Below are 15054 nucleotides of genomic sequence, written 5' to 3'. Positions count from 1 at the left end.
GTTTCTGTAGTGTAGTGGTCATCACGTTCGCCTTACACGCGAAAGGTCCCCAGTTCGAAACTGGGCAGAAACTGCTTTGTTCTCAATTGCAGCCTTTTACAAGCCGAGCGGTCTAATGTGCTGGATCCAGGTTCCAGTCCTGAAAGGGGTGTGGGGTCGAATCCCACCACTGCTATTTCAGCTGATCAACTCCATCGCCGCAGCACTGTTAAAATGCTGCTTCGATCCCCGCTGCCTGGATTCCCCCGGGTATTTAACTGTGGTATGGAAACGTGTTGACTATTGCAACGTTTCTCTGCTGTCGTGATGGTAATCGCTTCGACTCTCGCTTTACATTGCAGGCAAGTTGAGTTTTTACTGGAACCGAATGGAGACTGTTATTTCATCGCTGTTGTGAAACAGAGTCCTGCGGTGAGTCGATTCATCATTATTTGGCTTTCTGGCGAATGGAAAATCGTTCCAATGAATATGTTATTGAATTTCTCCCATTTCCATCGTTTCCGTCCTGGAGACATCTGAAGGGAAAAGTAATCTCATCGAGACTGTGATTGTTGAAATTCACTTTTTTTATGGCCCATACTTATGATATTCGTTCTTTCTCTCTTTTCAGCATTGTCTGGGAAGTGGTGGTGCACTAAGGCTGCAGTATGTTTGAAAGAGTAGTTTGGAATTGACCTGTTGTTAGTTGTGAGATTACTTTATGCCTCTTGACCTCGGACTCTCTCACATTTAGCGTTCATGCTTCGCTGTGTCTGAATATGCATTAGCTATGCCAGCTTTGATTGTGTTCCGTGTTAAATGCTTTCTGTTTGCGATTCGCTCAATACGTTACGATTTAACACGGGTTCTGCGGTAACTTGCAGCAGCAAAAATCCTCAACTGAGGATCTGGGAAAATTTCACGAAGTATGGTCAGTCGGAGCAAAAGTAAGGAAGTCGTTTGTTTCTGCAGTGTTTCACAATACTACCTTTCCCGTGAGCAGTCGAACAGACTAAATGATTGTGCCACAGACTGCGATGGAAAGCTCCGCTAGAAAGTAATCCTTTAAAACCGGTGTAAGCAACACAAGGTTATTGGGGTACACCGCGTGGAAACAGATACTTCGGTGTATCTCATCCATGCTCACCACATAAACAAAATGAAACAAGTCCCGTTCCACAGCATTTGGCCTCAATCCCTCAAAACCCATCGTATTCCAGAAACTCATCCGATTACCATTGCAATTTTCTGAGTGTAATAGCCTCCTCCACTCCCTCTGGTAGCTCATTCCATACACCCATAACCTTGTTGGTGGGAAATGTGCCTCGGGGTCCTTTGTCAAATTCTGACCACTCACCTTAAACCTATGCTCTCGAGTTTCCAACTCACCCCAGCTTGGGTAAAACACGTAAATACTCAGTTTACAACCCTTCCATAAAATCATGTCGCAGCCGTTATGCTGCCGGGAAAGTTGTCCCAGCCTATTCCACTTCACTCTACAGTCCGAACATTGACGACATCCTTGTCTATATTTTGTCACAAATTTCACGTCTATTTTTTTTTAAACTTTTTCAAGATGTCAATTACCCAGGATAACAACGAGCTATTGGAAAAAGAAAGGTGAAACGTAGAATGGCTTCAACTTTCAGTGCTGGATGCCACCGAGCTGCAGCGCGCCCTGCTGAGGCCAGTTTCTGTAGTGGAGTGGTCATCACGGTCGCCTAACACGCGAAAGTTACCCCGGTCGAAACTGGGCCGAGACTGCTTTGTTCTTCACTTGCAGCCTTTTACACGGACAAGAACGGAGCTTTCTTGCTTGCTCTCCCATCTGCAAACCTGCCATCGAAAATGCTCGAACAAATCTGCTCTCTTTGTGAAATGTGATGCAATTCCATTAAATTAGTTTGCAAAGCATTGTAAAGTTTTTCTCCAACCTGGGTCTGATCATATGACATTCTGCTTCAGAGTGTAGTTACCGCGTTCTGAATCTTCCACCAAAAGCAGTACCGCATTTGCATTCCTTGTGCAGGCAGGCCGGTTCAAAGACAGGGAAGAAGCTGACGCGCTGGTGTCACAGTACACCACGGATTCCTGAACTAGTCTGTCTGTCAAATGTAGCCCAAAGTCGTATCTGAAAGACCTCATTTGGAAGCCGCCTGTCGTTATTCAACGTGCGAGAATTGGCAGCAGAGGTGCTGAATCATGGTTTGGATCAGTGCGCTCGTTAGTGACTCATTCATTCAGCAACAGCAATGAAAGAAATTACACTCTCAGAGGAACATTTGAACTTGTGCTTTCATAACGTCGCTAGTATTAAAATGCGTCCTGAGATCTAAGCCGTGTTGGAACTTAAACGGAGGAATCGACAGAGAGGCTACAGAATGACATCGCATCCTTTTGGTTTTCTTTAAATCACTGACGAGCAGGAAAATGTAAACGGGGAGAGCGAGTGGGAAAGTGAGGCAGTTGCAGCTCTGCTGAAATTCCTTCTTTGTAAGTAACTCAGCAGCAAGAGACGTGAAGGTGACTCATGTGTGAGAGCTCTTCACATCGAGAACAAAAAGCACTCAAGGGCAGTTAGCACCTCTCCCGGAGTGGGGGTGGGGTGAGCAGTAACTTCTGTTACTCTGTTCAGAAACTGCCTTTTCGATTGACTTGGACAGAAACTGCATTTCTAATAAGCACCATGGAGTTTAGCAAAATGTATTGAGTCGCTCCTTGTCGATTCCCACACAGGTTTCCAACTCAGTTGATATCCATGTGGCTCATGTCCAGGTGTGGACATCTCTGCAGTGAATGGCACGGTTAAGGTAAAAGGCAAGGAAAGTGGCATCTGGAACAGACACAGTGACTGAAACGATGCTGCACGGTATGATGTGGAACACGGCCTGCTCAGCTTTGTGCATTTTCCCTGTAGTCCGGTGTGTTTCGTGTTCCGTGTAAATGTGAAAGTTGTCCTGTTCGAGCAATGGGTGAAATCATTCAGTAAAGCAAGAATCGAAATTGAAGTAATGTCAAGCAGCTCATGGTGATTTGAGCAAATCATAACCGAACATATATTCTCACGCAGTCACAGATACATTTGTCGCTGAAAGAGTCTGAGAAGATAGACTCAGCTTACTATTGATTTTTGTCCGGATTGATGGGCTTTCATGATCTGCTGCGAAATTGACATTGTAGCCGGGCACATTCCAGCAGCTGTGCGAGTCGGAGAGGGACCATGGAGGATCCTCAACTGAGGATCTGGAAAATTTCACGAGGTATGGTCAGTCGGAGCAAAAGTAAGGAAATCGTTTGTTTCTGCAGTGTTTTCAAGATGTCAATTCCCCTGGATAACAACGAGCTGTTGGAAAAAGAAAGGTGAAACGGAGAATGTCTTCACCTTTCAGTGCTGGGTGCCAGAGAACCGCAGCGCGGCCGGCTGCGGCCGGTTTCTGTAGTGTAGTGGTCATCACGTTCGCCTTACACGCGAAAGGTCCCCAGTTCGAAACTGGGCAGAAACTGCTTTGTTCTCAATTGCAGCCTTTTACAAGCCGAGCGGTCTAATGTGCTGGATCCAGGTTCCAGTCCTGAAAGGGGTGTGGGTTCGAATCCCACCACTGCTATTTCAGCTGATCAACTCCATCGCCGCAGCACTGTTAAAATGCTGCTTCGATCCACGCTGCCTGGACTCCCCCGGGTATTGAACTGTGGTATGGAAACGTGTTGACTATTGCAACGTTTCTCTGCTGTCGTGATGGTAATCGCTTCGACTCTCGCTTTACATTGCAGGCAAGTTGAGTTTTTACTGGAACCGAATGGAGACTGTTATTTCATCGCTGTTGTGAAACAGAGTCCTGCGGTGAGTCGATTCATCATTATTTGGCTTTCTGGCGAATGGAAAATCGTTCCAATGAATATGTTATTGAATTTCTCCCATTTCCATCGTTTCCGTCCTGGAGACATCTGAAGGGAAAAGTAATCTCATCGAGACTGTGATTGTTGAAATTCACTTTTTTTATGGCCCATACTTATGATATTCGTTCTTTCTCTCTTTTCAGCATTGTCTGGGAAGTGGTGGTGCACTAAGGCTGCAGTATGTTTGAAAGAGTAGTTTGGAATTGACCTGTTGTTAGTTGTGAGATTACTTTATGCCTCTTGACCTCGGACTCTCTCACATTTAGCGTTCATGCTTCGCTGTGTCTGAATATGCATTAGCTATGCCAGCTTTGATTGTGTTCCGTGTTAAATGCTTTCTGTTTGCGATTCGCTCAATACGTTACGATTTAACACGGGTTCTGCGGTAACTTCCAGCAGCAAAAATCCTCAACTGAGGATCTGGGAAAATTTCACGAAGTATGGTCAGTCGGAGCAAAAGTAAGGAAGTCGTTTGTTTCTGCAGTGTTTCACAATACTACCTTTCCCGTGAGCAGTCGAACAGACTAAATGATTGTGCCACAGACTGCGATGGAAAGCTCCGCTAGAAAGTAATCCTTTAAAACCGGTGTAAGCAACACAAGGTTATTGGGGTACACCGCGTGGAAACAGATACTTCGGTGTATCTCATCCATGCTCACCACATAAACAAAATGAAACAAGTCCCGTTCCACAGCATTTGGCCTCAATCCCTCAAAACCCATCGTATTCCAGAAACTCATCCGATTACCATTGCAATTTTCTGAGTGTAATAGCCTCCTCCACTCCCTCTGGTAGCTCATTCCATACACCCATAACCTTGTTGGTGGGAAATGTGCCTCGGGGTCCTTTGTCAATTTCTGACCACTCACCTTAAACCTATGCTCTCGAGTTTCCAACTCACCCTAGCTTGGGTAAAACACGTAAATACTCAGTTTACAACCCTTCCATAAAATCATGTCGCAGCCGTTATGCTGCCGGGAAAGTTGTCCCAGCCTATTCCACTTCACTCTACAGTCCGAACATTGACGACATCCTTGTCTATATTTTGTCACAAATTTCACGTCTATTTTTTTTTAACTTTTTCAAGATGTCAATTACCCAGGATAACAACGAGCTATTGGAAAAAGAAAGGTGAAACGTAGAATGGCTTCAACTTTCAGTGCTGGATGCCACCGAGCTGCAGCGCGCCCTGCTGAGGCCAGTTTCTGTAGTGGAGTGGTCATCACGGTCGCCTAACACGCGAAAGTTACCCCGGTCGAAACTGGGCCGAGACTGCTTTGTTCTTCACTTGCAGCCTTTTACACGGACAAGAACGGAGCTTTCTTGCTTGCTCTCCCATCTGCAAACCTGCCATCGAAAATGCTCGAACAAATCTGCTCTCTTTGTGAAATGTGATGCAATTCCATTAAATTAGTTTGCAAAGCATTGTAAAGTTTTTCTCCAACCTGGGTCTGATCATATGACATTCTGCTTCAGAGTGTAGTTACCGCGTTCTGAATCTTCCACCAAAAGCAGTACCGCATTTGCATTCCTTGTGCAGGCAGGCCGGTTCAAAGACAGGGAAGAAGCTGACGCGCTGGTGTCACAGTACACCACGGATTCCTGAACTAGTCTGTCTGTCAAATGTAGCCCAAAGTCGTATCTGAAAGACCTCATTTGGAAGCCGCCTGTCGTTATTCAACGTGCGAGAATTGGCAGCAGAGGTGCTGAATCATGGTTTGGATCAGTGCGCTCGTTAGTGACTCATTCATTCAGCAACAGCAATGAAAGAAATTACACTCTCAGAGGAACATTTGAACTTGTGCTTTCATAACGTCGCTAGTATTAAAATGCGTCCTGAGATCTAAGCCGTGTTGGAACTTAAACGGAGGAATCGACAGAGAGGCTACAGAATGACATCGCATCCTTTTGGTTTTCTTTAAATCACTGACGAGCAGGAAAATGTAAACGGGGAGAGCGAGTGGGAAAGTGAGGCAGTTGCAGCTCTGCTGAAATTCCTTCTTTGTAAGTAACTCAGCAGCAAGAGACGTGAAGGTGACTCATGTGTGAGAGCTCTTCACATCGAGAACAAAAAGCACTCAAGGGCAGTTAGCACCTCTCCCGGAGTGGGGGTGGGGTGAGCAGTAACTTCTGTTACTCTGTTCAGAAACTGCCTTTTCGATTGACTTGGACAGAAACTGCATTTCTAATAAGCACCATGGAGTTTAGCAAAATGTATTGAGTCGCTCCTTGTCGATTCCCACACAGGTTTCCAACTCAGTTGATATCCATGTGGCTCATGTCCAGGTGTGGACATCTCTGCAGTGAATGGCACGGTTAAGGTAAAAGGCAAGGAAAGTGGCATCTGGAACAGACACAGTGACTGAAACGATGCTGCACGGTATGATGTGGAACACGGCCTGCTCAGCTTTGTGCATTTTCCCTGTAGTCCGGTGTGTTTCGTGTTCCGTGTAAATGTGAAAGTTGTCCTGTTCGAGCAATGGGTGAAATCATTCAGTAAAGCAAGAATCGAAATTGAAGTAATGTCAAGCAGCTCATGGTGATTTGACCAAATCATAACCGAACATATATTCTCACGCAGTCACAGATACATTTGTCGCTGAAAGAGTCTGAGAAGATAGACTCAGCTTACTATTGATTTTTGTCCGGATTGATGGGCTTTCATGATCTGCTGCGAAATTGACATTGTAGCCGGGCACATTCCAGCAGCTGTGCGAGTCGGAGAGGGACCATGGAGGATCCTCAACTGAGGATCTGGAAAATTTCACGAGGTATGGTCAGTCGGAGCAAAAGTAAGGAAATCGTTTGTTTCTGCAGTGTTTTCAAGATGTCAATTCCCCTGGATAACAACGAGCTGTTGGAAAAAGAAAGGTGCAACGGAGAATGTCTTCACCTTTCAGTGCTGGGTGCCAGAGAACCGCAGCGCGGCCGGCTGAGGCCGGTTTCTGTAGTGTAGTGGTCATCACGTTCGCCTTACACGCGAAAGGTCCCCAGTTCGAAACCGGGCAGAAACTGCTTTGTTCTCAATTGCAGCCTTTTACAAGCCGAGCGGTCTGATGTGCTGGATCCAGGTTCCAGTCCTGAAAGGGGTGTGGGTTCGAATCCCACCACTGCTATTTCAGCTGATCAACTCCATCGCCGCAGCACTGTTAAAATGCTGCTTCGATCCCCGCTGCCTGGATTCCCCCGGGTATTTAACTGTGGTATGGAAACGTGTTGACTATTGCAACGTTTCTCTGCTGTCGTGATGGTAATCGCTTCGACTCTCGCTTTACATTGCAGGCAAGTTGAGTTTTTACTGGAACCGAATGGAGACTGTTATTTCATCGCTGTTGTGAAACAGAGTCCTGCGGTGAGTCGATTCATCATTATTTGGCTTTCTGGCGACTGGAAAATCGTTCCAATGAATATGTTATTGAATTTCTCCCATTTCCATCGTTTCCGTCCTGGAGACATCTGAAGGGAAAAGTAATCTCATCGAGACTGTGATTGTTGAAATTCACTTTTTTTATGGCCCATACTTATGATATTCGTTCTTTCTCTCTTTTCAGCATTGTCTGGGAAGTGGTGGTGCACTAAGGCTGCAGTATGTTTGAAAGAGTAGTTTGGAATTGACCTGTTGTTAGTTGTGAGATTACTTTATGCCTCTTGACCTCGGACTCTCTCACATTTAGCGTTCATGCTTCGCTGTGTCTGAATATGCATTAGCTATGCCAGCTTTGATTGTGTTCCGTGTTAAATGCTTTCTGTTTGCGATTCGCTCAATACGTTACGATTTAACACGGGTTCTGCGGTAACTTGCAGCAGCAAAAATCCTCAACTGAGGATCTGGGAAAATTTCACGAAGTATGGTCAGTCGGAGCAAAAGTAAGGAAGTCGTTTGTTTCTGCAGTGTTTCACAATACTACCTTTCCCGTGAGCAGTCGAACAGACTAAATGATTGTGCCACAGACTGCGATGGAAAGCTCCGCTAGAAAGTAATCCTTTAAAACCGGTGTAAGCAACACAAGGTTATTGGGGTACACCGCGTGGAAACAGATACTTCGGTGTATCTCATCCATGCTCACCACATAAACAAAATGAAACAAGTCCCGTTCCACAGCATTTGGCCTCAATCCCTCAAAACCCATCGTATTCCAGAAACTCATCCGATTACCATTGCAATTTTCTGAGTGTAATAGCCTCCTCCACTCCCTCTGGTAGCTCATTCCATACACCCATAACCTTGTTGGTGGGAAATGTGCCTCGGGGTCCTTTGTCAATTTCTGACCACTCACCTTAAACCTATGCTCTCGAGTTTCCAACTCACCCTAGCTTGGGTAAAACACGTAAATACTCAGTTTACAACCCTTCCATAAAATCATGTCGCAGCCGTTATGCTGCCGGGAAAGTTGTCCCAGCCTATTCCACTTCACCCTACAGTCCGAACATTGACGACATCCTTGTCTATATTTTGTCACAAATTTCACGTCTATTGTTTTTTAACTTTTTCAAGATGTCAATTACCCAGGATAACAACGAGCTATTGGAAAAAGAAAGGTGAAACGTAGAATGGCTTCAACTTTCAGTGCTGGATGCCACCGAGCTGCAGCGCGCCCTGCTGAGGCCAGTTTCTGTAGTGGAGTGGTCATCACGGTCGCCTAACACGCGAAAGTTACCCCGGTCGAAACTGGGCCGAGACTGCTTTGTTCTTCACTTGCAGCCTTTTACACGGACAAGAACGGAGCTTTCTTGCTTGCTCTCCCATCTGCAAACCTGCCATCGAAAATGCTCGAACAAATCTGCTCTCTTTGTGAAATGTGATGCAATTCCATTAAATTAGTTTGCAAAGCATTGTAAAGTTTTTCTCCAACCTGGGTCTGATCATATGACATTCTGCTTCAGAGTGTAGTTACCGCGTTCTGAATCTTCCACCAAAAGCAGTACCGCATTTGCATTCCTTGTGCAGGCAGGCCGGTTCAAAGACAGGGAAGAAGCTGACGCGCTGGTGTCACAGTACACCACGGATTCCTGAACTAGTCTGTCTGTCAAATGTAGCCCAAAGTCGTATCTGAAAGACCTCATTTGGAAGCCGCCTGTCGTTATTCAACGTGCGAGAATTGGCAGCAGAGGTGCTGAATCATGGTTTGGATCAGTGCGCTCGTTAGTGACTCATTCATTCAGCAACAGCAATGAAAGAAATTACACTCTCAGAGGAACATTTGAACTTGTGCTTTCATAACGTCGCTAGTATTAAAATGCGTCCTGAGATCTAAGCCGTGTTGGAACTTAAACGGAGGAATCGACAGAGAGGCTACAGAATGACATCGCATCCTTTTGGTTTTCTTTAAATCACTGACGAGCAGGAAAATGTAAACGGGGAGAGCGAGTGGGAAAGTGAGGCAGTTGCAGCTCTGCTGAAATTCCTTCTTTGTAAGTAACTCAGCAGCAAGAGACGTGAAGGTGACTCATGTGTGAGAGCTCTTCACATCGAGAACAAAAAGCACTCAAGGGCAGTTAGCACCTCTCCCGGAGTGGGGGTGGGGTGAGCAGTAACTTCTGTTACTCTGTTCAGAAACTGCCTTTTCGATTGACTTGGACAGAAACTGCATTTCTAATAAGCACCATGGAGTTTAGCAAAATGTATTGAGTCGCTCCTTGTCGATTCCCACACAGGTTTCCAACTCAGTTGATATCCATGTGGCTCATGTCCAGGTGTGGACATCTCTGCAGTGAATGGCACGGTTAAGGTAAAAGGCAAGGAAAGTGACTGAAACGATGCTGCACGGTATGATGTGGAACACGGCCTGCTCAGCTTTGTGCATTTTCCCTGTAGTCCGGTGTGTTTCGTGTTCCGTGTAAATGTGAAAGTTGTCCTGTTCGAGCAATGGGTGAAATCATTCAGTAAAGCAAGAATCGAAATTGAAGTAATGTCAAGCAGCTCATGGTGATTTGACCAAATCATAACCGAACATATATTCTCACGCAGTCACAGATACATTTGTCGCTGAAAGAGTCTGAGAAGATAGACTCAGCTTACTATTGATTTTTGTCCGGATTGATGGGCTTTCATGATCTGCTGCGAAATTGACATTGTAGCCGGGCACATTCCAGCAGCTGTGCGAGTCGGAGAGGGACCATGGAGGATCCTCAACTGAGGATCTGGAAAATTTCACGAGGCATGGTCAGTCGGAGCAAAAGTAAGGAAATCGTTTGTTTCTGCAGTGTTTTCAAGATGTCAATTCCCCTGGATAACAACGAGCTGTTGGAAAAAGAAAGGTGAAACGGAGAATGTCTTCACCTTTCAGTGCTGGGTGCCAGAGAACCGCAGCGCGGCCGGCTGAGGCCGGTTTCTGTAGTGTAGTGGTCATCACGTTCGCCTTACACGCGAAAGGTCCCCAGTTCGAAACCGGGCAGAAACTGCTTTGTTCTCAATTGCAGCCTTTTACAAGCCGAGCGGTCTGATGTGCTGGATCCAGGTTCCAGTCCTGAAAGGGGTGTGGGTTCGAATCCCACCACTGCTATTTCAGCTGATCAACTCCATCGCCGCAGCACTGTTAAAATGCTGCTTCGATCCCCGCTGCCTGGATTCCCCCGGGTATTTAACTGTGGTATGGAAACGTGTTGACTATTGCAACGTTTCTCTGCTGTCGTGATGGTAATCGCTTCGACTCTCGCTTTACATTGCAGGCAAGTTGAGTTTTTACTGGAACCGAATGGAGACTGTTATTTCATCGCTGTTGTGAAACAGAGTCCTGCGGTGAGTCGATTCATCATTATTTGGCTTTCTGGCGACTGGAAAATCGTTCCAATGAATATGTTATTGAATTTCTCCCATTTCCATCGTTTCCGTCCTGGAGACATCTGAAGGGAAAAGTAATCTCATCGAGACTGTGATTGTTGAAATTCACTTTTTTTATGGCCCATACTTATGATATTCGTTCTTTCTCTCTTTTCAGCATTGTCTGGGAAGTGGTGGTGCACTAAGGCTGCAGTATGTTTGAAAGAGTAGTTTGGAATTGACCTGTTGTTAGTTGTGAGATTACTTTATGCCTCTTGACCTCGGACTCTCTCACATTTAGCGTTCATGCTTCGCTGTGTCTGAATATGCTTTAGCTATGCCAGCTTTGATTGTGTTCCGTGTTAAATGCTTTCTGTTTGCGATTCGCTCAATACGTTACGATTTAACACGGGTTCTGCGGTAACTTCCAGCAGCAAAAATCCTCAACTGAGGATCTGGGAAAATTTCACGAAGTATGGTCAGTCGGAGCAAAAGTAAGGAAGTCGTTTGTTTCTGCAGTGTTTCACAATACTACCTTTCCCGTGAGCAGTCGAACAGACTAAATGATTGTGCCACAGACTGCGATGGAAAGCTCCGCTAGAAAGTAATCCTTTAAAACCGGTGTAAGCAACACAAGGTTATTGGGGTACACCGCGTGGAAACAGATACTTCGGTGTATCTCATCCATGCTCACCACATAAACAAAATGAAACAAGTCCCGTTCCACAGCATTTGGCCTCAATCCCTCAAAACCCATCGTATTCCAGAAACTCATCCGATTACCATTGCAATTTTCTGAGTGTAATAGCCTCCTCCACTCCCTCTGGTAGCTCATTCCATACACCCATAACCTTGTTGGTGGGAAATGTGCCTCGGGGTCCTTTGTCAATTTCTGACCACTCACCTTAAACCTATGCTCTCGAGTTTCCAACTCACCCTAGCTTGGGTAAAACACGTAAATACTCAGTTTACAACCCTTCCATAAAATCATGTCGCAGCCGTTATGCTGCCGGGAAAGTTGTCCCAGCCTATTCCACTTCACCCTACAGTCCGAACATTGACGACATCCTTGTCTATATTTTGTCACAAATTTCACGTCTATTGTTTTTTAACTTTTTCAAGATGTCAATTACCCAGGATAACAACGAGCTATTGGAAAAAGAAAGGTGAAACGTAGAATGGCTTCAACTTTCAGTGCTGGATGCCACCGAGCTGCAGCGCGCCCTGCTGAGGCCAGTTTCTGTAGTGGAGTGGTCATCACGGTCGCCTAACACGCGAAAGTTACCCCGGTCGAAACTGGGCCGAGACTGCTTTGTTCTTCACTTGCAGCCTTTTACACGGACAAGAACGGAGCTTTCTTGCTTGCTCTCCCATCTGCAAACCTGCCATCGAAAATGCTCGAACAAATCTGCTCTCTTTGTGAAATGTGATGCAATTCCATTAAATTAGTTTGCAAAGCATTGTAAAGTTTTTCTCCAACCTGGGTCTGATCATATGACATTCTGCTTCAGAGTGTAGTTACCGCGTTCTGAATCTTCCACCAAAAGCAGTACCGCATTTGCATTCCTTGTGCAGGCAGGCCGGTTCAAAGACAGGGAAGAAGCTGACGCGCTGGTGTCACAGTACACCACGGATTCCTGAACTAGTCTGTCTGTCAAATGTAGCCCAAAGTCGTATCTGAAAGACCTCATTTGGAAGCCGCCTGTCGTTATTCAACGTGCGAGAATTGGCAGCAGAGGTGCTGAATCATGGTTTGGATCAGTGCGCTCGTTAGTGACTCATTCATTCAGCAACAGCAATGAAAGAAATTACACTCTCAGAGGAACATTTGAACTTGTGCTTTCATAACGTCGCTAGTATTAAAATGCGTCCTGAGATCTAAGCCGTGTTGGAACTTAAACGGAGGAATCGACAGAGAGGCTACAGAATGACATCGCATCCTTTTGGTTTTCTTTAAATCACTGACGAGCAGGAAAATGTAAACGGGGAGAGCGAGTGGGAAAGTGAGGCAGTTGCAGCTCTGCTGAAATTCCTTCTTTGTAAGTAACTCAGCAGCAAGAGACGTGAAGGTGACTCATGTGTGAGAGCTCTTCACATCGAGAACAAAAAGCACTCAAGGGCAGTTAGCACCTCTCCCGGAGTGGGGGTGGGGTGAGCAGTAACTTCTGTTACTCTGTTCAGAAACTGCCTTTTCGATTGACTTGGACAGAAACTGCATTTCTAATAAGCACCATGGAGTTTAGCAAAATGTATTGAGTCGCTCCTTGTCGATTCCCACACAGGTTTCCAACTCAGTTGATATCCATGTGGCTCATGTCCAGGTGTGGACATCTCTGCAGTGAATGGCACGGTTAAGGTAAAAGGCAAGGAAAGTGACTGAAACGATGCTGCACGGTATGATGTGGAACACGGCCTGCTCAGCTTTGTGCATTTTCCCTGTAGTCCGGTGTGTTTCGTGTTCCGTGTAAATGTGAAAGTTGTCCTGTTCGAGCAATGGGTGAAATCATTCAGTAAAGCAAGAATCGAAATTGAAGTAATGTCAAGCAGCTCATGGTGATTTGACCAAATCATAACCGAACATATATTCTCACGCAGTCACAGATACATTTGTCGCTGAAAGAGTCTGAGAAGATAGACTCAGCTTACTATTGATTTTTGTCCGGATTGATGGGCTTTCATGATCTGCTGCGAAATTGACATTGTAGCCGGGCACATTCCAGCAGCTGTGCGAGTCGGAGAGGGACCATGGAGGATCCTCAACTGAGGATCTGGAAAATTTCACGAGGCATGGTCAGTCGGAGCAAAAGTAAGGAAATCGTTTGTTTCTGCAGTGTTTTCAAGATGTCAATTCCCCTGGATAACAACGAGCTGTTGGAAAAAGAAAGGTGAAACGGAGAATGTCTTCACCTTTCAGTGCTGGGTGCCAGAGAACCGCAGCGCGGCCGGCTGAGGCCGGTTTCTGTAGTGTAGTGGTCATCACGTTCGCCTTACACGCGAAAGGTCCCCAGTTCGAAACCGGGCAGAAACTGCTTTGTTCTCAATTGCAGCCTTTTACAAGCCGAGCGGTCTGATGTGCTGGATCCAGGTTCCAGTCCTGAAAGGGGTGTGGGTTCGAATCCCACCACTGCTATTTCAGCTGATCAACTCCATCGCCGCAGCACTGTTAAAATGCTGCTTCGATCCCCGCTGCCTGGATTCCCCCGGGTATTTAACTGTGGTATGGAAACGTGTTGACTATTGCAACGTTTCTCTGCTGTCGTGATGGTAATCGCTTCGACTCTCGCTTTACATTGCAGGCAAGTTGAGTTTTTACTGGAACCGAATGGAGACTGTTATTTCATCGCTGTTGTGAAACAGAGTCCTGCGGTGAGTCGATTCATCATTATTTGGCTTTCTGGCGACTGGAAAATCGTTCCAATGAATATGTTATTGAATTTCTCCCATTTCCATCGTTTCCGTCCTGGAGACATCTGAAGGGAAAAGTAATCTCATCGAGACTGTGATTGTTGAAATTCACTTTTTTTATGGCCCATACTTATGATATTCGTTCTTTCTCTCTTTTCAGCATTGTCTGGGAAGTGGTGGTGCACTAAGGCTGCAGTATGTTTGAAAGAGTAGTTTGGAATTGACCTGTTGTTAGTTGTGAGATTACTTTATGCCTCTTGACCTCGGACTCTCTCACATTTAGCGTTCATGCTTCGCTGTGTCTGAATATGCTTTAGCTATGCCAGCTTTGATTGTGTTCCGTGTTAAATGCTTTCTGTTTGCGATTCGCTCAATACGTTACGATTTAACACGGGTTCTGCGGTAACTTCCAGCAGCAAAAATCCTCAACTGAGGATCTGGGAAAATTTCACGAAGTATGGTCAGTCGGAGCAAAAGTAAGGAAGTCGTTTGTTTCTGCAGTGTTTCACAATACTACCTTTCCCGTGAGCAGTCGAACAGACTAAATGATTGTGCCACAGACTGCGATGGAAAGCTCCGCTAGAAAGTAATCCTTTAAAACCGGTGTAAGCAACACAAGGTTATTGGGGTACACCGCGTGGAAACAGATACTTCGGTGTATCTCATCCATGCTCACCACATAAACAAAATGAAACAAGTCCCGTTCCACAGCATTTGGCCTCAATCCCTCAAAACCCATCGTATTCCAGAAACTCATCCGATTACCATTGCAATTTTCTGAGTGTAATAGCCTCCTCCACTCCCTCTGGTAGCTCATTCCATACACCCATAACCTTGTTGGTGGGAAATGTGCCTCGGGGTCCTTTGTCAATTTCTGACCACTCACCTTAAACCTATGCTCTCGAGTTTCCAACTCACCCTAGCTTGGGTAAAACACGTAAATACTCAGTTTACAACCCTTCCATAAAATCATGTCGCAGCCGTTATGCTGCCGGGAAAGTTGTCCCAGCCTA

The 15054-nt window shown here is 45.7% G+C and overlaps 5 non-coding genes across 5 annotated transcripts; all 5 read left to right on the top strand.

Annotated features, from left to right (window-relative positions):
- Positions 1–73, top strand: trnav-uac (transfer RNA valine (anticodon UAC)). Its single transcript has one exon. It is a non-coding gene; the product is annotated as a tRNA-Val (tRNA).
- Positions 74–3409: 3336 nt separating this feature from the next.
- trnav-uac (transfer RNA valine (anticodon UAC)) lies at positions 3410–3482 on the top strand. The gene has a single exon. It is a non-coding gene; the product is annotated as a tRNA-Val (tRNA).
- Positions 3483–6817: 3335 nt separating this feature from the next.
- trnav-uac (transfer RNA valine (anticodon UAC)) lies at positions 6818–6890 on the top strand. The gene has a single exon. It is a non-coding gene; the product is annotated as a tRNA-Val (tRNA).
- A 3314-nt stretch (positions 6891–10204) lies between these two features.
- trnav-uac (transfer RNA valine (anticodon UAC)) lies at positions 10205–10277 on the top strand. The gene has a single exon. It is a non-coding gene; the product is annotated as a tRNA-Val (tRNA).
- A 3314-nt stretch (positions 10278–13591) lies between these two features.
- Positions 13592–13664, top strand: trnav-uac (transfer RNA valine (anticodon UAC)). The gene has a single exon. It is a non-coding gene; the product is annotated as a tRNA-Val (tRNA).
- Positions 13665–15054: the final 1390 nt, after the last annotated feature.

Source organism: Hemiscyllium ocellatum, chromosome 39 (assembly GCF_020745735.1).
Source record: "Hemiscyllium ocellatum isolate sHemOce1 chromosome 39, sHemOce1.pat.X.cur, whole genome shotgun sequence".
Lineage (NCBI taxonomy): Eukaryota > Metazoa > Chordata > Chondrichthyes > Orectolobiformes > Hemiscylliidae > Hemiscyllium > Hemiscyllium ocellatum.
This window is presented reverse-complemented; position numbering and strand designations above follow the sequence as displayed.